Below are 27,349 nucleotides of genomic sequence, written 5' to 3'. Positions count from 1 at the left end.
TCAGATCGCATGTAGCAGGAATTATCTAACGCATAATCCTTCCAAAAATCCAAACTAGATTAAGAATAATAGATTTTGAGGACAGATATTAGAGTTAAAAAACAGAGAGGGGTGTAGCCTATCAAGAGTGGCCCATTCCATACAAAGGGAATTTATAAAGGGAATTAGTATAGGGTTGTAGGTCATTGTACTGTACTCATCAGTTAAGCCCTGACTACTTTTAGCAGGTTGACGGTTATTGTCGTCAGTCTTGTCCTGAAGGTAGAATTAAGCAATTTCCCCCTTTAGATAGGCCAGCTGCAAAGTAAAAAATGGCTATATTATAAAAATAAAAAATGGCTTTTTGGTCTTAATTTAATGTTAGGGTTAGGCATAGCAGTGTGGTTAGTTAAGGTTAGGGCTAAGGTAAGGGTTAGGTTTACAATCTGATTTTATGACTGTGGCTGTGCCAGCTAGTGACCACTCTGCTGAGCTGCCTCCAGAACAAGATACAAGACGAAAAATGCTAACCTGCATCACTTAATGTCATTCACCATCAGCACACTAAACTCCCTGAACACATTGAACTCCACCTAAAATTATGCTACCATCTTGAATCTGTGCAATAAAAAGTTAGTTTACATTGTTGTGTTGTCTATGTAGCTACACCTCTTACTTTGTAGATGTTGGCAACAATCTGTAAATGTACCCCATCATTCAAGGGCTTTTCTTTATTTTTACTATTTTCTACATTGTAGAATAATAGTGAATACATCAACACTATGAAATAACACATATGGAATCATGTAGTAAGCAAAAAAGTGTTAGACAAATCAAAATATATTTTATATTTGAAATTCTTCAAATAGCCACCCTTTGCCTTGATGACAGCTTTGCACACTCTTGGCATTCTCTTAACCAGCTTCATGAGGTAGTCACCTGGAATGCATTTCAACTAACAGGTGTGCCTTGTTAAAAGTTAACTTGTGGAATTTCTTTCCTTCTTAATGTGTTTGAGCCAATCAGTTGTGTTGTGACAACGTAGGGGGGTATACAGAAGATGGCCCTATTTGGTAAAAGACCAAGTCCATATTATGGCAAGAACAGGTCAAATAAGCAAAGAGAAACAACAGTCCATCATTACTAAGACATGAAGGTTAATCAATACAGAACATTTCAAGAACTTTGAAAGTTTCTTCAAGTGTACTCGCAAAAAAACATCAAGCGCTGTGACGAAACTGGCTCTCATGAGGACCGCCACAGGAATAGAAGACCCAGAGTTACCTCTGTTGCAGAGTATAAGTTCATTAGAGTTCAAGTAACAGACATCTCAACATCAACTGTTCAGAGGAGACTAGTCTGGAGTCCAAATTTGAGATTTAGGTTCCAACCGCCATGTCTTTGTGAGACGCGGTGTGGGTGAACGGATGATCTCTGCATTTGTATTTCCCACCATAAAGCATGGAGAAGGAGGTGTTATGGTGTGGGGTTGCTTTACTGGTGACACTGTCTGTGATTTATTTAGAATTCAAGGCACACTTAAAAAGCATGGCTACCACAGCATTCTGCAGCGATACACCATCCCATCTGGTTTGGGCTTAATGAGACTATCATTTGTTTTTCAACAGGACAATGACCCAACACACCTCTAGGCTGTGTAAGGTCTATTTGAACAAGAAGGAGAGTGATGTAGTGCTGCGTCAGATGACCTGACCTCCACAATCCCCCGACCTCAACCCAATTGAGTTGGTTTGGGATGAGTTGGACCGCAGAGTGAAGGAAAAACAGCCACCAAGTGCTCAGCATATGTGGGAACTCCTTCAAGACTGTTTGAAAAGCATTCTAGGTGAAGCTGGTTGAGAGAATGCCAAGAGTGTGCAAAGCTGTCATCAAGGCAAAGGTTGGCTATTTGAAGAATATCAAATATAAAATATATTTTGGTCTAGCGAGGAAAACTGGTTTAGACCATAACTCATTAATGTTGTAGGCATAGTGTTTTAGGCCTGCGCATGAGGTAATGTGGAATGGCATGCCATTATTTGATGACACAGATACCCTTGCATATGAGCTAATAATTGAGAATAATCTGTCTAGTGGGGGAGGTAAGAAAAATAAGATCTCCAACAGGATAAGATTGATCATCGCAATACAGGAAATTTGAAGCGTGAAATACAGGTCCCTGATCTGATTGGTGCACGGTGAAGAAAATGTCATGTCAACGTGCTACCAGGCAAGGGGCATGTTAATTATGCACCAAACGAAATAAAATGGACTGAAACAGAAAGGGACAACCTGGACTTGTGCAATAAGAAACAGACCTTTTCATTTACTTTTTCAAAACTTTTTGCTAAGGTGTGCCCCACTGAACACGACCCAGCTAGTTGGAGACATTCTAAAATGGGATCTAAAAAGAAAAAAAGATGGCCTGAAGGATTCATGGGGACACTATCACTGATTCCTCAGAGGTCTTCTTCGGCGATGTGGCCTTTTTTTTTTAGGAGCTCTGCACCCAAACTGTCACAAAAATACAGCAGGCTGGTCACCAGAACGACAGGGCTGCTGCTCCTGACAGGGGACAATGAGATCTAGACGGCCAAGCACCATGGACATAAGAGTCGCTTTCAATCTACATCAGTGGTGTGTGTGTGTGTGTGTGTGTGTGCTGTTCCAAACAAAGTATTTCTCAATTTTCACATTTACAGCCTTTCACTAAGGAAACAATATGAAAGCAGCTAATAACAGGATTGTAACTTGAAATTATTGCATTACATTATGCACATTACATGCAGAACTTGCTACCTTTCAGTAATCTTGTCATCACAATCATTAACATGATCTCTCTACAAAAGAAGTGTGAACATAAGTAGGAAAAGTAACCAGCCACTGAGGAACACGTATCTGAAAATGCATATTTATGAGTAAGGGCTTGGACCGGTTTCAATCCAAAAAGTAAGAGAGACTCGGTTGAAAACCCAGACTAGGTTGCCAACTCCTCTTATATTCCAAGGAGCCTTATGATACATTATAGTGGCTGGCGTTAGAAGGGTACTTGTTCAGTTAAATCCCTTTAGATAAGGCTTCCAAACTCACTGCATGCTAGCAGTAGCGCCAGTTAAAACCACTTCAATTAAACCACTTCATTACGGAGTCTCAGACAGCAAACTTTTTAATCAGTGTTGTTGTTTGCCGTTATTTTAGCATTCCGCCAGTGCCAAATAGCCTAGATAGACCATGAAAAACACAATTAAAATCTATCTGGTGAAAAGGGGAAAGGACAGTGGATGAAGATAGAGGAGGAAGAGTGTGTATATATATATATATATATAATATATATATATATATATATATATATATATATATATATATATATATATATATATATATTGCTCAAAAAAATAAAGGGAACACTAAAATAACACATCCTAGATCTGAATGAATGAAATAATCTTATTAAATACTTTTTTCTTTACATAGTTGAATGTGCTGACAACAAAATCACACAAAAATAATAAATGGAAATCCAATTTATCAACCCATGGAGGTCTGGATTTGGAGTCACACTCAAAATTAAAGTGGAAAACCACACTACAGGCTGATCCAACATTGATGTAATGTCCTTAAAACAAGTCAAAATGAGGCTCAGCAGTGTGTGTGGCCTCCACGTGCCTGTATGACCTCCCTACAATGCCTGGGCATGCTCCTGGACAGTCTGTGGTGCAACGTGGCGTTGGTGGATGGAGCGAGACATGATGTACCAGATGTGCTCAATTTGATTCAGGTCTGGGGAACGGGCGGGCCAGTCCATAGCATCAATGCCTTCCTCTTGCAGGAACTGCTGACACACTCCAGCCACATGAGGTCTAGCATTGCCTTGCATTAGGAGGAACCCAGGGCCAACCGCACCAGCATATGGTCTCACAAGGGGTCTGAGGATCTCATCTCGGTACCTAATGGCAGTCAGGCTACCTCTGGCGAGCACATGGAGGGCTGTGCGGCCCCCCAAAGAAATGCCACCCCACACCATGACTGACCCACCGCCAAACCGGTCATGCTGGAGGATGTTGCAGGCTGCAGAACGTTCTCCACGGCGTCTCCAGACTCTGTCACGTGCTCAGTGTGAACCTGCTTTCATCTGTGAAGAGCACAGGGCGCCAGTGGCGAATTTGCCAATCTTAGTGTTCTCTGGCAAATGCCAAATGTCCTGCACGGTGTTGGGCTGTAAGCACAACCCCCACCTGTGGACGTTGGGCCCTCATACCACCCTCATGGAGTCTGTTTCTGACTGTTTGAGCAGACACATGCACATTTTTGGCCTGCTGGAGGTCATTTTGCAGGGCTCTGGCAGTGCTCCTCCTTGCACAAAGACGGAGGTAGCGGTCCTGCTGCTGGTTTGTTGCCCTCCTACGGCCTCCTCCACGTCTCCTGATGTACTGGCCTGTCTCCTGGTAGCGCCTCCATGCTCTGGACACTACGCTGACAGACACAGCAAACCTTCTTGCCACAGCTCGCATTGATGTGCCATCCTGGATGAGCTGCACTACCTGAGCCACTTGTGTGGGTTGTAGACTCCGTCTCATGCTACCACTAGAGTTAAAGCACCGCCAGCATTCAAAAGTGACCAAAACATCAGCCAGGAAGCATAGGAACTGAGAAGTGGTCTGTGGTCCCCACCTGCAGAACCACTCCTTTATTGGGGGTGTCTTGCTAATTGCCTATAATTTCCACCTGTTGTCTATTCCATTTGCACAACAGCATGTGAAATTTATTGTCAATCAGTGTTGCTTCCTAAGTGGACAGTTTGATTTCACAGAAGTGTGATTGACTTGGAGTTACATTGTGTTGTTTAAGTGTTCCCTTTATTTTTTTGAGCAGTGTATATCCACTGATTGATGAAGTACTGTTATTAAAATTATGAGGCAAAAAATGGGAGACAAAGATACATGGAAGTAACAAAAGAAACAGGCAAATCACTTGGCTGGCCTCGCTTGAGCGAAAGTTTAAAAAAAGGTCCCCGATTCAGTTCAGATCTAGGGAACATGGAGCTACAGTGATAGCTTACCCTTCAGTTGTAATGGATAGTATTGATCCAAGCAAAAGCAATATCTAGTGTTCTCTCTTCACAAAACCTCATCCAGTTTCATCATTTAGTACCTTTTTTCTTTGTTTTAGAAAATGGAAACAAAGGTAAAATGGAGGTAGCTAAGCTAGCATAATAATATAATAATTAGGGGGTGCTTATATAGTCCTGTTTCACTGTATGTACAAGTGGGTAAGCTGTACAAGTGTGAGGTGTTTTTTCATATCCCACTTCCCCTGAGACACCCTCGGAGAGTGGGGACACAGCCAGGGTCAGCCAGTATTGACGGCGACCCTGGAGAAATTAGGGTTAATTGCCTTGCCTCATGGGCAGAACGACAGATTTGTACTTTGTTGGCGATTCGATCCAGCAACATTTTGGTTAATGGCCCAACGCTCATTCTGCCCCTGAACAAGGCAGTTAACCCACTGTTCCTAGGCCGTCATTGAAAATAAGAATTTGTTCTTAACTGACTTGCCTAGTTAAATAAAAGGTTAAAAAAATAATAATAAAAAAAAAGAAAACGCCAGGCTACCTGCCGCCCCTACAATACCATGCAAATGTTTCCTTGCAACAAAAATGCTAGCTGCAAGCAAGTAGCATAGCTAACAGCTAGCTAGCTGAGTAGCTTATCAGTTCCATTATAATTTCAGTCCCTTAACATTCAACAATACTGTTTCCTTCCTTAAAAATTACCGACAAGCTATACTGAACTAAATTATAAAATCAACATGAAACGATTTAAGATTTTACTGAGTTACAGTTCATATAAGTAAATCCAGGAATTGAGTACATATTCTTGCAACATGGGGTTGTGCATTATCATGAGGTGATGGCTGCGGATCAATGGCACAACAATGGGCTTCAGAATCTCGTCACGGTACCTCTGTGCATTCAAATGTCCATAGATAAAATGCTATTGTGTTCATTGTCCGTAGCTTATGCCTGCCCATACCATAACCCCACCGCCACCATGGGCACTTTGCTCACAACGTTGACATCAGAAAACCGCTCTCCCACACAACGCCATACACTTGGTCTGCAGTTGTCAGGACGGTTGGATGTACTGCCAAATTCTCTAAAACAAGGTTTTATGGTAGAGAAATTAACATTCAATTCTCTGGCAACAGCTCTGGTGGACATTCCTGCAGTCAGCATGCCAATTGCACGCTCCCTCAAAACATGAGACATCTGTGGCATTGTGTTGTGTGACTGCATATTTTAGAGTGGCTTTTTTTTTGTCCCCAGCACAAGGTGCACCTGTGTAATGATCATACTGTTTAATCAGCTTCTTGATATGTCACACCTGTCAGGTGGATGGATTATCTTGGCAAAGGAGAACTGCTCACTAACAGGGATGTAAACAAATTTGTTCACAAAATCTGAGATAAACGTGTCTGGAACATTTCTGGGATCTTTTATTTCAGATCATGAAACCAACGCTACATTTAGCGTTTATATTTTTGTTCAGCGTAGTTGACTAGCTTATTAGTTGCATATGAATTTCAGTCCCTCAACATTTAACTTTACTGTCAAACACCTCCAGCGTACCTAACAATGATAACCTCTTCATGGGTAAATATTGAGATATTAAGAACAGTGGAGTTGACTGTGTTAGACAATTAGGCTTCCAAACACCTGCTCTTTCCTGTCTCAGAACAGCATGAAAACACTAGCTGTTTCTCAAGGGGCTCATGGTAAATCTAAATCAATATCAGTCTAACTCAAAACAATGTTTTCCCCCCACAATGCACAATGGGTGTTTGTGTGTGGTTATCAAAGTGTGCCTGGAGATGTCTTACGTATATCCAGCTTCAAAAGCCCAACAGCAGGGGTCTCCAACCACCTTGCAGAGCTACCTGGCATGCAGGCTTTTGTTCTAGCCCAACAGCATCACACCCCCCAGACGGAATACCAGATTGATTATTTTTTTTAAAACAAAAAAACAGGTGTGACAGTGAGGGCTGGAACAAAAGCCTGCATACTCAGGAGCTGTAAAAAGCCTGTCTTACAGGACTCTTGACATGACACATTGTAAGAGTGTTATACCATGCATTTCTATGAACAGGCTAAAGCAGTTGCCAAGTCATATAACTTCAGTAAGCCAAGCTGCGATGGCTCATCGTTCCAGCCTGTGGCCCTGCTTTTGCTGTCTGATGACACCACAATCATACCTCCTCTCACTGCAATCAGTTGGCACTATGAAACTGATATCAACATCCAATCTCAAGCTGCACTGCTCCTCACTTTGAATGTGTTCCAGGACCCATCAGTAATCAGGTACGCCAAACCATTTTACATATTTGGATACAACTGCTCGTTTGCATATCATTGGCTTGTAAAACGTGATTGCCACGAGCTCCATGCTGAAAACACATGATTTGTTCTGACAAAAATGCACTACACGCACAACCGAACAAGTAATGCCTTGCTTTGAACGCCAACACTTCAAAACAGTAACAGGATATTTTCTGAAATTGCTACTTCTCCAAGCTTCTAAGGTTTACAAGTCAACATGGTTTGGGGTATCGCCGATCTACAACACCCGTTTCAAAACTGAGTTGGCCGGGCCTTTATTGGTATGATAACGATCAGAGTTGTCCTAAATGTACATCACCACCCACAATTAGTTCACCTAGCTCCACAGTTTCTCCCACGCAAGGAAACTAAAGCCGTTTTCATTAGGGCAGAATGAGCTTATGCGTCCACACAAATGCGAGCAGCAACAAAGTGCAACCTGATCCTCAGTGTTATCTGATGGGATCATGCTAAGTATAATGTTACCATGCCACGCCTGCTTGAGTCACTCTCACATACACTACTTAATATGGGGTTAGATACCAACCTGCCAGATTTTGTTCCATGAATACTGTAGTGCTACTTTTTCTTTTACTCGTCTTGCTGATGTCTTATGTAAAAATAACGTATCAAATATATCGTCCTAAATACATGTAGAAATACCACTTCCCAACATGGTCACAGAGGGCAGGTTTTACAACTGAGGGCAGGTTTACTGAGTTTAGATTAGATTCAGACATGCTACTGGGAATGTACTTTGGATTGGTTAGCTAGTATATATCTAAACTGCCTGCTGTCAGTGAGTCCTATGCCACAGCTAGCCACCGATCGACAGCTTGTAGAAGATAATAGCACTAGCTTTAGCCCATTCAGTTACAATGTGCTGGCACTTTCAAGACACCTGTCCATGTGTGAGTGATGGCTGAGGTAGTCGTCGGCAGAGATGTTAGCATAAGCACGCACACACAATCCCAAGGTGGGAAAGACCTTTGATTGTCTTGAAAAGCACTATATTGTCAGTAGGCTAGCGTTATTATTAGTATTACTAAACACATGCACATACTCAATGGCCTGAGTTCTATTGTCCCACCAGGCAAGAGAATAAAGGCATGCAGAAGCTGTAGTGTACAGTTAACTGAATAAATGCAGATATTCTGAGTATAAAGGCAAGGGAAATCTGCTCTATTATAATGCAAAGCTCAGGCACCATCAATTTTTCCATTCTTTTTTTCCTCCCTCTCACGGCACATCCTTCCTAATGTGGCACAAATGGATGCAGGGAGGGAGAGGGAGAGAGAGGGATGGATAGATGGAAGAGTGAGGGATGGATGGAGCAAGGGATGAAGGTGGTGGGTGTATAAGTGTGGCGTTCCAGCTCATGAATTGTCATAAGACGCCCTCGGGAGGCCTGGCTCGAGGTAAGCCATGGCAACAACGGCTGATATCGCCACGGCGCGTCAGGTGAGCGGGTGTTGTCATGACAACCACCTCGCCCTGTTTGCGATTAACTACCCTCCACGGGCGAGCCAAAACCTGAGATGATGTACTTTGCCAAAACGTCATACTGAAATATTGGAACTGGAATAAACACATTATAATCTACCTAGCCTATTTCTTGTTGGGTTTTCTTTTTTAAACCAAAACTTCTAAAATGGCGGCAGCCAATTTTATAAGAGACAGGCAGTTGGATTCTGGCAGAACAATACACGGAATGTAAAACTCAACAAAAACATGACCTGTCCCTGAGTCGATGCAGCCACATATGGATTGTATAGGGTAGGGGGTCAACCTGCAATGCTGTCTGACATAACCCCAGCTGATTGGATGGACTGGGAGACAGGGGAGTGTAATTGGCTATGACCTAGCTGACCGTTCCTGTATTGGGATCCATTCGGTCTCTGGCTGAACCGGAGACAAAAATCGGTCAAATAATGCGGTCAAGAAACAACAGGAAACACTGCAATCACTAAATTGCTCACCAAGACACACACTATGAGGGTCCCACTCTAATGAACCCATAACAAAGACAAACCACCTTACTAATCACTTATGTAATGAGATATGGTGTTTTGGCACGTTGCCTATTGACAAGCCGTCACTCAAAGTTAAACGTCATCAGAGTGAACTCTCCTTTCCTCCGTTTCTTTCTCGGTTTGACTGGCTGAGGTCTCAATTTTGTCGTCTCGGAAATATTTCCTCCGCCTGGGTTTGCATAATTCTCCATTCACACCAGACTGCGGCGTCTGCAACCAAGTCAAATTGACTCCTTAAGTCACAGACCCATTCAAATCCATTCAAAAGGGCTGCCTGTCAGCACAGACACTTCACTCAGAGGCTGTAACGCAGGGAGTAAAACACAAATACAAACAGCAATTTTAGATGACGGGTGAATGGAAAACAGAGATTTTAGACATGAATAACATTGATCCCAATGTTGCATGTATTGCAATGTCATTATCTGATGCTAGCCTAGTGTGTGTGCAGGAAATATGAGGGAATATTGTACAAATGTTATTGAGTGAGGGTGAGCGAGCGAGAGGGTGAGCGAGCGAGATGGGGAGGGAGGGGGAGCGAGAGAGAGGGCTGGCGAGAGAGAGAGAGGGCGGGCGAGGGAGGGAGGGTGGGCAAGAGAGAGGGAGGGAGGGCGAGAGAGAGGGAGGGAGGGAGGACGGGCGAGAGGGAGGACGGGCGAGAGGGAGGACGGGCGAGAGAGAGAGAGAGAGAGAGAGGGCGGGCGAGAGAGAGAGAGGGCGGGCGAGAAAGAGAGAGGGCGGGCGAGAAAGAGAGAGGGCGGCGAGAGAGAGAGGGAGGGAGGGCGGAGGAAAGAGAAAGGGAGGGAGGGAGGGCGAGAGAGAGAAAGGGAGGGCGAGAGAGAGAAAGGGAGGGCGAGAGAGAGAAAGGGTGGGCGAGAGAGAGGGCGGGCGGGCGAGAGAGAGGGCGGGCGGGCGCGAGAGAGAGAGGGCGGGCGAGAGAGAGAGGGAGGGCGGGCGAGAGAAAGGGAGGGCGGGCGAGAGAAAGGGAGGGCGGGCGAGAGAGAGAGGGCGGGCGGGTGAGAGAGAGAGGGCGGGCGAGAGAGAGAGGGCGGGCGAGAGAGAGGGGCGGGCGAGAGAGAGAGGGCGGGCGAGGAGAGAGAGAGGGCGGGCGAGAGAGAGAGAGGGCGGGCGAGAGAGAGAGAGGGGCGGGCGAGAGAGAGAGAGGGGCGGGCGAGAGAGAGAGAGAGAGGGGCGAGAGAGAGAGGGAGGGAGGGAGGGCGAGAGAGAGAGGGAGGGAGGGCGGAGGAAAGAGAGAGGGAGGGAGGGCGGAGGAAAGAGAGGGAGGGAGGGTGGACGAGAGAAAGGGAGGGCGAGAGAGAGAAAGGGAGGGCGAGAGAGAGAAAGGGAGGGCAAGAGAGGGCGGGCGGGCGGGAGAGAGAGAGAGGGGCGGGCGGGCGGGGGCGAGAGAGAGAGGGCGGGCGAGAGAGAGAGGGCGGGCAAGAGAGAGAGAGAGAGACAAATTGAGAGTGGGTTAGTGAATGTATGCGTTTGTGTATGTGTGAATATGCACACATTCTTATACAGTATGCGTGTGTGTGCGTGTGCGTGTGCGTGTGTGTGTGTATGAATCATGCATGAATGAGTGTATGGCTGGAGTACAGGCATTCATAGATCCACCTCAGGACCCAATGACTTCAAGTTCCAACTGACTTCCTCCCTGAATGTGTCATTCATTCCTGGTCACTATAAATGTAACCATCAGAGCAGGAAATGGTGAAACAAAAAAAATGCTGCGATCGGCCAAACCCAATTGGATGCCTCTGATTGGCCACTCCATTGGGTTGGGCCAGTTGACCTTAGTCACCTAGCGAGCGTCTGGAGGTCTGAAGATAAGTGCCCTACTGACAAACATGGCTGACACACAGGTCAAAGGTCAAAGTGGTGAATATGGCCTAGTGCTCTGCCTTTGTGTTGTCTAATAGCCCTGGGCTGTGTTGATTGACGTCTGAGGGTCTCACACACTGAATAATACAAACTTTGAGGATTATTCTTGCAACTGAACAACAGGTGACATTGTAGAGAGAAACAGGTACGTTTCTGGTTTGAACGCCACAAAGGCAGCTTCCTCTCAACCTTTCAAAGCGTTGGAGATTCAAAGTTGAGATGGAGGCATCAGGGGATTCAGTAGAAAACTGATTGGAAAAAGTTGCATACAGGTGGGTTTAAATTGTCTTCAGTTTACTACGGATGTGCTTGTTCAAGATTGTCAGGAGCGACTGCACAAATAGAGTAGTCCCAAATGTGCTAACCCGGCCATCTGGCACTCATATACTGCTTGCATATACCAATATGTAACCCTTTCTCAGAGACGGTGGTCAGCAGTCCTTGACCTAAAATACAATTCCATACCCCAAACACTCCCCGATCCCTCCCTCTCTTAGATCCCCGAATCCAACTCATCAGAAAAATTCTGAGATAATCATCTATAATTGGAAAATGTTGTTCTTCGCTGCCAGAGGCGTAGAAGAGTGGTGTCTGCGGAATAGGTTGAGTGAGGCGAGAGCCGGGCTATCGAGCTCCCCACGCCTTCAGGCATTAAAATGTAGTTTGACGGAAGCTCGATTGGGCTGACCGAACATGTTCGCGGAGGGTGTTTTTGTCTCTGGACATCAGGAGAGCAATACTCAGTCAGGGTCTTGTCAGAGAAAATGCACTCAGACCTGACAAATCACAAGAGGCCTACTCGGGCTTGGGCAAGGCACTCTGGGAAATGAAAGCAGATGCTTAACATTTTATACCAGGGGGTGAGTATCATAAAGTGTAAGACTCATTTGAAAATCCACCCACCTTGACTGTCAATTCAGTTATAATTCTGTCCAAATTATCCACTCGTTTTTCATGAGGGTGTTTAAATGGATTACCTGAATTGCAATTTACTTCCTGAATTGAGCTCAAACCCAGCTAGCAACCCCTTTAAATTCAGTTATGTGTACCTCCTCTGCTTATCAAGTGCAGTCACTCGATTACTAAAGACACTGCACAAAATAACAATTTATGGTGCTCTTGTTTAATTTAATCCAATGTCGAATAGGGTCTAAGTCATTAACAGCACAGTCTAAAAACACAAATGGAAGGGGTTTCGAGGAATTTCATTGGCGACCCCTGCCACTGATAATTACATCAGCCTCCATACTCCAACCATTAAGCCATCATCATGGAGATGGTGTGCACTTTGAGGAGTGGCATGAACAGCTATAGACACAGATGAACACACACACACACACACACACACACACACACACACACAAACTGTCCGTGGACAGAGGGTGTGATAGGGCCACGGCTCTTGGCCTTAAAGAGGAACGTGTTTGCTTTTGGAGATTTCAACATATTAAACTCTGTGAGCAGTGGTAGCCCTTGGGGCAAGCCTACCACAACCGCAGATGGTCCGAGGCAGTGGAGGACGTCCAACTAGGCAAAGAGACTGTAAACCACTGGCTTTAACTGCCTGGTGATTAGCAGCTTACTACACCAGGCATCCCACGCTGATCTTATAGGTCTTTAGGACTTAAAAAGGCACAATGCAGATTCAAATACAGGAGAGGATAGATTGCCAGTGAGGACTATTAACCATAGCTGCACAGGCAGTGAAACTAACCAAGCAAGTGGGAGGGGGGCTCAGACAGTACAACATGACGAACCTAGTACACACACACACACACACACACACACACACACACACACACACACACACACACACACACACACACACACACATTCCTCCACATTTTCTGGCCTTGTGAACCTGAGCCAGCAATCTCTAATTGACCCACTGTGTAGCAATGTAACTCCGCTTATCACCGCAGCAAACAAACACTGTTTCCCCCCTTCGGTATTTCATCAAACCAGACTAATGAGAGTCAATGATTGCTTTTGGCTTTTTAGACCACAACGGAATTCCACATGTGAAGTTTTGCCCAGACGCCTGACGTGGACAGGATAAGAGCATTGGTTGATAGCATTGGCTATCCGGATCAATAACACGCCGGCGCGCAGACCCATTGGCGGGGAGTTTCAGAGAGCAACTTGTATTTCATTTCGTAAGAGAGACCAGGGCCTGGAGTGTGTTAGAGGCCAGCAGCCAGGCCAGAACACTTCCTTTCTCCTTGTAACGCAATATGATATCCTACACCCAAACAAGTCACTCAAGAGAACTGCGATAGCTACAATGCTAACGCTAACACAAAGGAAAGGAGTCTCAACTTCTTTCTATTTATATATGCAGTGGTTTGCAATTCACTGGGTGGCTTCAGAGCCTCTCACTTGCCAATACGTAGCATCAGCAATCCAAGGTGTATATACAGAGTGTACAAAACATTATAAGCACCTGCTGTTTCCATGACAGACTGACAGATGAAAGTTATGATCCCTTATTGATGTCACTTGTTAAATCCACTTCAAATCAGTGTAGATGAAGGGGAGGAGACAGGTTAAAGGAGGATTCTTAAGCCTCGAGACAATTGAGACATGGGTTGTGTATGTGTACCATTCAGAGGGTGAATGGGCAACACAAAATAGTTAAGTGCCTTTGAACAAGGTATGGTAGTAGGTGCCAGGAGCACAGGTTTGTGTCAAGAACTGCAACGCTGCTGGGTTTTTCACGCTCAACAGTTTCCCGTGTGGCTCAAGAATGCGCCACCACCCAAAGGATATCCAGCCAACTTCACAACAGTGGGAAGCATTGGAGTCAACATGGGCCAGCATCCCTGTGGAACGCTAAACACTCAATATAAGGAAGGTGTTCTTAATGTTTTGTACACTTAGTGTATAATTGGCCGTTCTACAGTGAACAAAAATATAAAATGAAACAACAAAGATTTCACTGACATACAGTTCATATAAAGAAATCAGTCAATTGAAATAAATTAATGAGCCCCGAATCTATGGATTTCACATGACTGTGAATACAGATATGCCTGTTGGTCACAGATAACAACAGGCATACTGACTAGTTCTGATCCACGCCCCTACCTAAACAAAAGCCACCATTTGCATCATAACACATCTCATTGCGGCCTGTAGAATGTTGCCTTAAATCGGCGCTCATGGCGCCTTGCAGATTTTTTCACCTTGCTGGGCTGGCTGGCTCTGGGATTCGAACCAACGACCTTTCGGTTACTAGCCCAACGCTTTTAACCACTAGGCTACCTGCCATCCTGAATACAACAGTAGCAGCAAATGCCATACTGCTAAGTCACCTTCCCGTACAGGGTCTTTTCAGTCCCACTGCATCTTACATTTTAGTCATTTAGCAGATGCTCTTATCCAGAATGACATAGTTAGTGCAATAATCTAAAAAAGGCTAGGGGGGACAACCACATATCACAGTCAATCTCAATCTGAAAAGTTGGAGCTAGTAAGGGGATGGAGTGTTGGACGTACGTCTTGGATGGAATCTCTCAGCACTCAATTGAAAAAGCATTGGGTCAAAACATTTAGTGTCACTACTCCCAGAGAGAGGTCTCAATCTTTGATCCCCCCCCCCCCAAAAAAAAATCCTGAGGCCCCCCACCCCAGGAGCAATAATACAGCCCTCTTTTTGGGGAGTCCCATTGGCTTGCTGTGTTCCTGTTAATGCCAGAGACCTCAAAGCTCAGATAAGAGGAGCTTTATTTCTTACCCCTCTCCACTCCCTTTCTCTCTTTTTCCTTTTCTCCTAATTTCTTTCTCGGCTCAATCTGACAAGCTATATTACTTTGCCTTCGGGACAGGGTCATCAGAAGTGGGGTAATCTTTAAAGCAAACTCTGGAAACTCCCCTCACTCCTCCTCTCCAAACCCCCACCCCTCTCCTTCCACATTGAAGAGGGGCCAAGAAGGAAAATTCATTTTAGGAGAGGGATGTGGGTATGGCACAATGAATTTAGGAGGGTAGTAGTCCATTGTCGTGCCAGAGTTCCTCTGTTGACTTCTTGGCAGCAAGCTTTGAGAGGCTTTGGGACCGACTCTGGGAGTCTGGCATGCCTTTTCCTGGACCAGTTGGTTTCAGCGCAGGGGGGAGTTTGGAGGGGAGGATGGGGGTTTCTGACAGCCGCCCAAAGCACACAAATACCTCAGGCTGGCAAGTAAACATCATCTGTGCGAGACATTACTGGAGGATTTAACATTTATTTCCCCAATATGTCCCCGTTATGAGAAAATATTATTGCATGCCCCCCAACCCGAAATAGTCATGTCAACAATGCGGAGAGAAGTCAGGATGCATTTTTGCACTCGGCAGCTATGCCCCAGTGGCAACCTCAGTAGGGATTTGACAGTTAAGACTGTTTAATAACATTTGTGATAAGGTTGATAAATGAGTACAAAACTGTCTGTCCGCTGTGATACCAAAGTAATCATAACACTTAGTGTTAAATCATTTAACGCTGCATTAGCATTCAATTATTACTGGTAATGATCAACAGATGACTCAAAATAAATGGTGAATTAAAATAATTAATATAGATTAGCCATTGCACCATTTACTTTTATTTCAGCCATGTTAAACTACGTCCCCAAAACATGTATAAATACTGGACTATAAATTGTGACTTCCTGTATTATACTTATGCTAAAATGTTTATTCTACTGAGCCATTTACTTTGTGTTCGTATTCCTATCTTTATTATTGTTGCATTGTCGAGAAGGAACCCGCACATAAGTACTTCATTGAATGGTGTATAACGTGTGCATCCCGAACATATGACGAATACAACTTGAAATGAGGTTAGAGAGGCTGCATTGAATTCCGCACATAGTTTCAGAAATGAGATCCGTCATTGTGGAGATGTAGGCTCACATATTACTCTGCTGATATTTTCCCAGAAAAGCATTGCCCAAGCGGCCTAGAAACTGCCTGGGTACAGCTACATAGATTTTGAGTGCCTTTCGATGTTATGCCCGACAGTTTGTAATACTTCTGAATGTATGCACTGCATAGTCAGCAGAATCACAGTGTCCCAGTTCCTCTGGGGCATTGTCATTAGTCCAAGGCAAATTTGTGTAATTCAGTGCAAACATTCAGACTGGGCATCATTAAAATAATAAATAGCAGCGGTGGAATAAAAGGAGCCACAATGCCAAGCAAGAAGGAGATCAAGAATGAGACAATCAGGAAATGATCATTTCGAAATAAATATTAGCTGAATCCGTAATGGTGCCATCATCTCATTGGGATTCGGGAATCAAGGATGTCATGCTTTGACGCTCCAGAGTTATCGTGTTGCTACGGGTGATTGACGATGGTAACATTCCCTCTTTCTATTCATCTCCTCTATCTTCCATTGGGATGTTTTAAATGAGGATATCAGTTTGAAGAGAGGGGGCCCGAAAACCAATGTTCCTCTTCCCCAGTCTTCAGTGCCAAAACCACCCTGTATAGCCTATTCACTCCCTGTATGGATGGATGGTGGATCAATTGTTTTAACCTCTGTTGTGCCATGCGGAAGACAAATGGCAAACAAAAAAAATGACATTTTCATGCATTTCTAACCATTGTCTATAATTATCTTAGCGAGACGTCTGTAAAACAAATAAAAACTACAACAAGTCTCCCTTGGAAAAATATGTCGGAAAGGTTAATGCAACTTGGTGACATCGGGATGTTTGGACAAATTGGATATTTGGATGAAGGTGGACTAGATGGAGGACACAGGCTAAATAATTGTTGTTTCCATTTATTGTGGATTTAATTGACTTGTCAATAACTTGCTTATCGCAAGGAAATAATAGGGTTGCATAACCAAGCGCGTCACCACACAAATACACTGAAGTTATGAGAAGAAAAAAAAGCCTATCTCCCACATTGACTAAACTGGACGAATTGAACTCACAAAGAAAGGCCTGCTCTGCTCTATGCTTGTGTGTGAAGTTCTGCACTGTGTTAGTGAATAGGAGGGAGTGCCGGAGTGCCAGAGATGTGTCTGGTAGAATGTGGGGCCCGCCTGTCACATTGTAGTGGGTACTTTGGTGTTTAAATATTTATCTAAGGTACCTCCAGAGTCAGGCCCATCCACACATGAATTATGCATAACATGGATCCCATACAAGTAGGAAAAATGAAGCACTTAACACTAAGCAGTTTGCAGCACTAATACACTGGAAATAAGGTTGGAGCTACATGGAACCACATATGGTCTTTATATCCATTTCCAGCAATGCTCTCACACTCCACATTATCACACACTACCACTCCTTTTAAAAAGTTAGACAAAGGAATCAGTTTACGGCAGTTGCAAGTGTTATGCTAATTAGCAAATGGGCAAGTAAGTCGCTTTGTGCCATGTGGCACTATGAGACAAGGAAATGTGATATTATTTGTTTCCACCACCCGTCCTTATTGTTAAGTTGTTAACTATTTATTTCTCTTTTGAACAAAGGAATAGGCCTTACCCCCAGCTATTGCCTTAAAGTGATAGTTCACTCCCAAATCAAGGTCTGTCAGATTTTTTCAGAACTCAAAATATTCACATTTTAAGATGAGTCCATGAGTTCCATGTTATCTGCTGTGTAGATATGTATTGGCTATATGCCTCAATAGCAAATTAATATTAAAGAAGGAGGAAATTATTTCCCATTCAGGTGGATTTTTTTTATCTCGCACATCCATGTGATTTAATATCTACTTATGAGGTCTGAACACATGAACGGTCACACAAAACTTATAATTTCACTTTATTTTGAATTCAAAGTCCCCCGAGAAAGATAGTTGAGTATTCAGGATATTTCACCACTGTCTTAGCTTCTGCTCTAGTATGGATTGTAATAAATACTTAAAGGGATACTTCAGGATTTTGTCAATTAGGCCCTTTATCTACTTCCCCGGAGTCAGATGAACTTGTGGATACCATTTTTATATCTCGGTGTCCAGTATGAAGGAAGTTAGATGTAGTTTTGTGAGCCAATGCTAATTAGCATTAGCGCAATGACTGGAAGTCTACAGAGACATAAAAATGGTATCCACAAGTTAATCTGACTCTGGGGAAGTAGACAAAGGGCCTCATTGCCAAAATCCCAAAGTATCCCTTTAAACTGAAAGCTGACATCACAATGGATGGCATGGAGTCAATGGGAAAACAAATCACACCATCCTAGAAAAAAAACATTATTTCCCATTAATATGTATACATTCAAAGCCCACTAGTTTATTTTTGCTGCATCAGCATATCAATTTTTATGACCGAAAACGTCTGGCAACAGCAGCTGTTAAAGACAAGCTCAAGCAATACTTCCTGTAGAACTACAGTACAAGTCAAAAGTTGGGGGACACCTACTCATTCAAGGGTTTTTCTTTATTTTTACTATTTTCTACATAGTATAATAATAGCGAAGACATCAAAACTATTAAAGAATACATATGGAATCATGTAGTAGCCAAAAAAGTGTTAATATATTTTATATTTGAGATTCTTCAATGTAGCCACCCTTTGCCTTGATTACAGCTTTGCGCACTCTTGGCATTCTCTCAACCAGCTTCATGAGGTAGTCACCTGGAATGCATTTCAATTAACAGGTGTGCCTTGTTAAAAGTATATTTGTGGAATTTATTTCCTTAATGCGTTTGAGCCAATCAGTTGTGTTGTGACAAGTAATGGGAGGTATACAGAAGATAGCCCTATTTGGTAAAAGACCAAGTCCATATTATGGCAAGAACAGCTCAAATAAGCAAAGAGAAACGACAGTCCATCATTACTTTAAGACATGAAGGTCAGTCAATACGGAACAAGTGCAGTCACAAAAACCATCAAGCACTATGATGAAACTGGCTCTCATGAAGACAGCCACAGGAAAGAAAAACCCAGAGTTACATTTGCTGCAGAGGATAAGTTCATTAGAGTTACCAGCCTCAGAAATTGCAGCCCAAATAAATGCTTCACAGAGTTCAGGTAATGAGACACATCTCAACATCAACTGTTCAGAGGAGACTGTGTGAATCAGGCCTTCATGGTCGAATTGCTGAAAAGAAACCACTACTAAAGGATACCAATAATAAGAAGAGACATGCTTGGGCCAAGAAAGACGAGCAATGGACATTAGACTGGTGGAAATCTTTGTTTCGATGAGTCCAAATGTGTCATTTTTGGTTCCAACCGTCTTTGTGAGATGCAGAGTAGGTGAACGGATGATCTCTGCATGTGTAATTCCCACCGTGAAGCACGGAGGTGGTGATGTGATGGTGATTTATTTAGAATTCAAGGCACACTTAACCAGCATGGCTACCACAGCATTCTGCAGCGATACGCCATCCCATCTGGTTTGCGCTTAGTGGGACTATCATTTTTAACAGGAAAATGACCCAACACACCTACAGGCTGTGTAAGGGCTATTTGACCAAGAAGGAGAGTGATGGAGTGCTGCATCAGATGACCTGGCCTCAACAATCACCCGACCTCAATCCAATTGAGACTGTTTGGGATGAGTTGGACTGCAGCGTGAAGGAAAAGCGGTCAACAAGTGCTCAGCATATGTGGGAACTCCTTCAAGACTGTTGGAAAAGCATTCCAGGTGAAGCTGGTTGAGAGAATACCAAGAGTGTACAACGCTGTCATCAAGGCAAAGGGTGGTTACTTTGATGAATCTAAAATATATTGATTTGTTTAACACTTGTTTGGTTACATATGATTCCATATGTGTTATTTCATAGTTTCGATGTCTTCACTATTATTGTACAATGTAGAAAATAGTAAAAGTAAAGAAACCGGTGTCCAAACTTTTGACTGTTACTGTACAGTATGTCTATGTGGGACTGAAATGTTGTTCTGTGGTTATTCAGAAACAGTGAAGAATTGCATCATTTCTGCAGCGTTTCTACAACATTGCCTTCACAATGTTCATTATGCAGAAGAAAAACAGCCATAGGCCATGCCTCTACAATGCCACACCATTTCTATTCAATCAGAGCTCATCCTCAAATTAATTTCAATCTCAAGTTAGGGTCAACAGAACAGTAATCAAGCAATGTCCTACACCCTCTGGGGTAAAATGGCCGCCTTTTTCCGATGTTCCATAGGCCGGCATATTTTTCAGACCAAACAACGGTTACCAAGCAAATAAGTCTCTCTGGGTAGTGTATTGATCTGTTCCGCTATGATGAACAGCTGGCCTAAATGGAAATGCTCGAGCAGCATGGAGAAAGAACAGATCTTAAATCAGATGAGCTCTGTATGAATAGGAATGATTGCAGATGGGAGAGCAAAAGAAGAAACTAGTTTGGAATTAGGACACATGCATAAACAAATTAAGCAAGGCGTTATGATTATGTTGATGTTGCTAGTATCAGCTTTTTACTGTAACTAGGTACCTCTTAGCTAGTTGTAAAGTGTTAACACATTTAAAGTGTAAATATCTGAACAATTTAAAAGTGTAACACTTTATCACTTAAAGTGTTAGCGGAAAAATGTACAAAACGAAAGTAAATAAAGATATATGCAGTAGTTTAATGTTGCTCAGCTGACGAAGCCAGAAAGTCAGCTAATTGCATTCCGAACTGAAATGTTTATCATTGTTCAATGTATAACATCTCTTACAATGTATTATTCAAAGAACATTTCAAAGAATGCTCCATTTCAATATAATGTAATCAAACAAACCTTATTTCCGGAGATTCAAATGGGGGTTAGCAGCGGAATGGAATATCCACGTCTCATTTAATAATGGAAGAAAAGGTATCTTGTTTATTTTACGTTCCTCACAACACCGGAGACAGAGGGACAGAGATAGGAGCCAAAAAGCTCATTAGTGGGACTTGTCGTTTACTAGTATCGTTTACCTCTGGAGTGGGAGGGTAGTTGGGAATGGTTCCCCCGTCCATTAAATCCTCTCTGTTTAGAAATGAAAGAGCACACGGCCAATATTACAGTGTTTCAGTAAACTCTGCGGTGTGGTCGGACAAAGTCCATCAAGACTTGCACTTTCCTGGTTCTGGCAGCCATAAATGCATTGCAATGGTCTGGCAGTTGCACACGGCTGGTGTGCGATATCCATACCGATGGACAATGCAGTGGAAAAACAGGTTTATGACTTGGAATATCACGGGAGTGGAATGCAAAGTGAAAAAGACCACACAGCTCTCGTTGGACATGGCTAGGTAGTAAAGAGAAGCTATTTACACCACTTTTTCTTCATTAAGGTTGGTATAAATAGGCCTGCAACGTCCTGGGATACAGGATAATAACGTCAGCCCCTACCTTCTCTCTCTGAGGACATCTTACTTTGAGCACTGCACTGAAAATACCTTCCAAGTCCCGAGCAAAGGCCCCGAGGTGGTTCTCCAGGGAAGAACGCTCTACCTTAACACACCTACCTCATCTGCATCAACGGCATACCTGGGAATGTATTTAACCCCTTCAAAATGGGGGGGAAGATATGCTTAACGCTGTAAAACCTTCATCCCTGCGTCTCTACGTAGCATTGCATTATTATGTCCATGGCAGGCAATGCAGAAGTATGCACATGAAATACATTTGATTTGATTTTGGCCCCTTATAGAACCTACTAATATATAAAGTGAACACTGGTTCAAAGTTTAGATAAAGATAAAAACAACATCTTTCATTCCTCCGCCTACATTTTATGTCTGCCATAGCTTATCTATTTAGTTCAAAGCACAAGAATGGGGCTGGGGACGTTTAAAAAAAAATGTATGATGGTCTTGCATAAATTATGCAAAGTGTTGTCCTTGTGCCAACCAATGCATCCACTGAATAATAATTATGAGAGGGACTTGGGTACACGAGTATGCAGGATGAGGCGTTTGCCATGTCCCTTTCTTACTGTGGCCAAACACGAGAGAGAGTGAGATACAGAGCGAGAGAGCGAGAGTGTGGGGTGGGATGTGTTTAATCTGTCATTAAACAACAACAAATTGAGGTAGCTTTTTGGAGCCTGTCTTGTCATTATTTGTTTTGTGCAAAGAGCACAGTAAAGAATTTATATAATACTGTATAAGTGTTTATCAGCTCATAGTCCGTCTCGATTTATATACTGAGAGTCAATAAATATTTTCCAAATGTTTGAACCAGATGAGCTACAAATGTTTCTTTATTTCATATTTAAAATAGGATAGGATTGGCACCAACACACATTGCTGTCGGGAAAGTAAATTAACAATCCATTACTCTACTGTCTACATATTTAGTGGCTTGGAAAACCAACAGATATTTACAGGGATTTTATGTAAATGCACTAGCAGAAGATAAGGTAGCTGATTACTATTAATAAAGTCCTTAAATGTGTTCCCACTGAGGACAACTCAATTAACTTGTATAGAGAATATATACAAAAGCAATTTTAAAAAAGTGCTTTGTGAACAAATACATTAACTCATTGAGCATTTACTCAACACATTCACATTAGTTAAAACACATCATAACACAGCCATTTTGCAGGCGGAGGCACCACGAGAGCAGTTAGGGAAACTGATTTAAATGTTATCCTCTATATTATAAGCCGGGTGGTTCGAGCCCTGAATGCAGAGAGCCATGGCATATCAGACCGTATACCACAAGTATGACAACAACAAAAATATTTAATGATGTAATTACGTTGGTAACCAGTTTTTAATAGCAATAAGGCACCTCAGGAGTTTGTGGTATATGGCCAATATACCACGGCTAAGGACTGTATCCAGGCACTCTGCGTTGCGCCTAAGAACAGCCCTTAGCCAAGGTATATTAGCCAAATACACCACCCCCTCGTGCCTTATTGCTTAATTATATAATTGCATCATTATGGAGGTGCCTAATGCAATTGCGGATGAAATGACATTGAGAAAACACCCTTTAATACTCTTGACAATAACAATTAAAAAGAGGGTGCTGAAACTAAATGGAAATCCTGGCATAGCCACAGTCAGGATAGTTCCCGGTCATTTGCCATGCAAATGCAATTTCCTTATTACCTAATCGGGTGCCATCCCTTCAGTAAGACAATTGAGTAAGCTTTCAGGTTGATAATATCACCTTCAGACCTGTAAGTAAAGAGATTGAGGTAATTTGATGAATGTAACCAATGCTATTATCTCTTACATGTGGCCCTTTCAAGTTCAGCACAGTTCGAGCAAGGAGGGTGGAAAACAAGGGAAGCTTGGGTCGTCATTGCTTTTTCTCAGAAATTCAACATTTTCTTCTTCCTACTTTTGGTTGGGCATTACCAAATTATTATTATTTTTATTTTTTTTAAGTGTCAACCCTGCCTAGATTGGACTGGATGACAGACTGATATTTCAGTGTCAGTTTGGAATGTCTGCCCACTGCGGATTTCAAAGCGCATCCTCTAACGTTACGTTACTCATGCGCGTACGCAAACATACTTAAAATATAGAGACATACACATAATTATACAACCATACAGGACAAAAAGACAGACAGACGGACACATCTGCTCGTCTCCGAGCCTGTTGGAAGGTGTCACATGCTTGGCGTGTTTCCTAGTGTGGGCAGATGGTGTGGCACAATTAGGCCCTCTGAATCTCTCAATCATCTCCTGTACGTTGTATAAAGAGCTGGACCTAGTCTGGTTATAGCTGTCAAATACACTCACTCGCACATCTCTCTCACTCTCAGTTTTTTCAGAATCCAACTGTCTGCTACAACTGTATACCGTTACTTTACTCTGGAACCTCTCCAACTCAACCACCCTTTCTCTATAACAGTAATGTTATTTCTGTCTATGTATAATTACTCTGTCAATTTCCCTCCTTTGTCCACATGTTACTCAGCCTCAGAATCATTATCTGACATCTCTCAGGAATCTCTATTCTGAATTCCCCTCTTTTCACCACATACTCCCTCTGTCACTTTTTCCCTCCCATCTCTCTCTCTCTCTCTCTCTACTAGTACGGTCTGAATGTGGTCTGAATGCATTTCAGGATCAGATACCGAGACAATAGGCAAGCGAGTGTCACTTTCACACCCCAATTACCGTAAAAGGGACATTTTGGCCAGTATTTTGCAGAGCCACACAATGAAGGGAACGTCACAGTGGAACGCGATATCCCCTCCTGTTCGCCTTCCATCCCACGGCCTGCAAATACAAGGAGGAGGAAAGCCATCCGGGGTATCCGACACTGGGCGAGGGCCATTAGTAGAGAGCGGTTAAATAAGGATACCGTTAACCGGAGTCGCTGACAGGGACAGGAAACATCTGCTGCGAACACAGAGGCCTCCCGTTGCCCCGGCAATCAGCCTTTCATCAAAGGGGCCTCGCGGACTCTTCCCACACAAACACAGACTTCCACGAACACAAACACAGAGAGCGCCCAGACGTCGCACCCCGCAGACGTACACAAGTGCGAGAAAATAAACAAGACTTAGACGTACGCAAAAGCACACACAGACAAAAACACTGACAAATCTCTGAAAATACATTTGCTTCCTGTATACTCCGGTCTCATGTATTGTCCATACATACAGTATCTTGTCTTTTCTTAACTTCCCCTATGAGTCAATGTTTTCCTCTTCCTTCTCGATCGATTGATCCATGTCTTTCTCCCACCTGTCACATAAAAATTGAATTTCCACCAGATCCAAACACCTTGCTGAGCACTAGGCTATGAGCCATGTTCAGACTGCCAATAGCACAGTTGTATTTCCCCCACCTGTGACGGCGGGGAATGATTCACCGGGGCCTGCCACACTGTATCAAGGGACGTGTGTGTACTAGAGCAGAGAACTACCTCACCTGACTGTCTGCTGCCCTGTGACCTGCAAGAGCAGTTATGAAGTACAAACTGTACGGTATGTTTATGAGCAGACATCTCACATTACACCCTGAGGGAAAACTCCAATAAGCAAAACCCAATTCAACTTATTCCTTTTCAGCTCCTGGTGGAGCAAAGGGCCTCATAATCCAAGCTAGCATACTGTAATATAAATGCAGTATTTACATTTTTTTGCGAGTTTAAAACGCATAAAGATGTACAATGCATACTTTAGCATTCTCTCTCTCTCTCTCTCTCTCATTATTTTACCCATGGAGCACATCCTCAGGGTCGCACGGCATTCTAATTTCTAATTAAGCGTGAGGCAAAAAGTTCACAGTCAGTTGTGACCTTATTCTTGTGAACAGACCCAGTTACGGTTTCAGGGCAGTACTGGTAGCCTACTCTGGCATGCAACCGCGTCTTCTAAAAGTTTTTTCTGCCCAAGCTTCTTTCTACTCAAGAAATCCCCTCACAAAAAGACTTTGAAACTGGGCAGCCGTTAGCGTCAACACTGCCAACACCCATACAGTAAGCTTTGCTTTTAGCCACATTTGGTGCGGTTGGTAACACCTGTCCTTTGTACTAAACTGGAGAATTTGCTTTGGAAATCTGGGGTACTTCCCATACACGCTACACATGTCTATCTGTCAGAAACGGTGAAGGAGAAAAAAAACTACATGTGAGTAATACCTGGACTTCACAGTTAATCTCGTCCAAAGCTGCGTACCTGACAGTGGTGTGTTGTACAACAGTTGACGGATTAGCCGTGTGTACCATAGCCGTATCGGGTATTACCTCCGCTCGGTCGATACCCTCAGAGTACACAAAAGCGACGGCGGGTGACTAAATGTCTGTGTTTGCTTTGGGGAGAGCCGCTGTGTGGCCGCAACGTTGCAACACGGCCCACCTGTGGCCTAGGAAATACGATTCTGGGTATTTTGGGGCATTAGAGGATCATGATGAATGGGAGGACGGCCCAATACTTCTTATCTATACGCTCGGGTTACGCAAAGGACTCGGATAAGCTCAGAGAGGGGAAAAAAATGGGCCTAGGAAGCAAGGAAGTGGACGTGGGTTCAAGATGTCGGGGAGGGTCAGTTGTGACAGATTCCGGATGCTTTGAATTGCCTGATAACAGTTAACCATTGACTAAGGTCAGGTAGCGTAGCATTCTTGGCCATTTAACTCACTGGTCTGTGAAGACAAAGCATGAAATCATTATTGGAGTCTCTACCAGCCCTGAGAAGTGTACGCAACACAAATCAATGAGAATGGAGGGTCTTATGCGCGAACGAGCAAGAGAATCGCATTTTCATATCCATTAGTGAGTCAATGACGTTAGGTGGTCTACATGTGCAATACTCTTGGTGACTTGGTGTGTGCGTGAATGCACTGACATTCTCCATACATTTTCTGATGGAGATTATTTTGTTATTCATTTACTCATTAAATTAGTATAGCAGAGACAATGAGACACAATGGCCTTTCAGCTACTCAGAGACTCCCTCAATCTATCTGATAAGCGCAGTTGTGTTGTTAGCAACACGCCATTGTACGCATGTGATTCACTGGCTGTCACCTCTCGTCCTTACATCTTAATACTTTCCCAAAGACACCATTCCTAGTTTTGCACAACACACGCCAAAAGCGATATGAAATAGATGTGGTATTCACGGTTTTTATAAAATTTCAATGATTAGGGGCAGGGGACAGAGAAATATTTGTAGAGAAATATAAAAAGAAAAGCCGTACATTAAAAAAGAAAAGCTCATTCCGTAAAATGGTAAATCCACTAACTCCCATTCCATGAACAAACAACCTTCAGATCTGACCTTGTAACCACCTCAGGACAACACACTGAAAGCGGAATTGAAACGCTTGAGATTTATGTCCAGAAGCTTTGACATCTTTTTGCTTAGATTGACTTTGTACCCTAAAACATAACATGGCAATAGAATCTGTCATTTATTTGTTTGAGACTGCATGTGAATATGAATCATTTACGTGTGATTCCTGTATCCTGTATGTAAAATGTTAAAGATGCACAATGCAGAAATGGCTCTGCCATTTCCACATTTCCTTAGCTTACAGAGAGGGAAAGATTCATACAATACCCACTTGATCTGTCAGTTCATATTCACTAAAACCAACCTCCAGCTTTCCTACTATTTAAACATATACAACAGTGATAACCAGCACAGTGGGGCTTGCCGTGGTAAAATAATTGTTTGGGTAAATACAGAGTGACAAGGGAGCCTGATTCAATCTGGAGGAAATTACGATC

At 43.2% G+C, this 27,349-nt stretch overlaps 1 protein-coding gene across 13 annotated transcripts in view; it reads right to left on the bottom strand.

The window, feature by feature from the left end:
• LOC106608716 (adhesion G protein-coupled receptor L3) overlaps positions 1 to 27,349 on the bottom strand; it is a 314,019-nt gene that overhangs the window by 245,067 nt on the left and 41,603 nt on the right. The window contains exon 1 of one of the 13 annotated variants that reach the window (XM_082977449.1): positions 20,954 to 21,280. The exons of the other annotated variants lie outside the window; for them this stretch is intronic. The gene's annotated coding sequence lies outside the window, so the exon portion shown is untranslated. Of the gene's footprint in view, positions 1 to 20,953; positions 21,281 to 27,349 lie in introns of those variants that run through there. 13 annotated transcript variants of the gene reach the window in all.

This window comes from Salmo salar, chromosome 07, assembly GCF_965601325.2.
Source record: "Salmo salar chromosome 07, fSalSal1, whole genome shotgun sequence".
NCBI lineage: Eukaryota > Metazoa > Chordata > Actinopteri > Salmoniformes > Salmonidae > Salmo > Salmo salar.
Note: the sequence above shows the minus strand (reverse complement) of the source record. Positions and strands in the feature narration are given on the sequence as shown.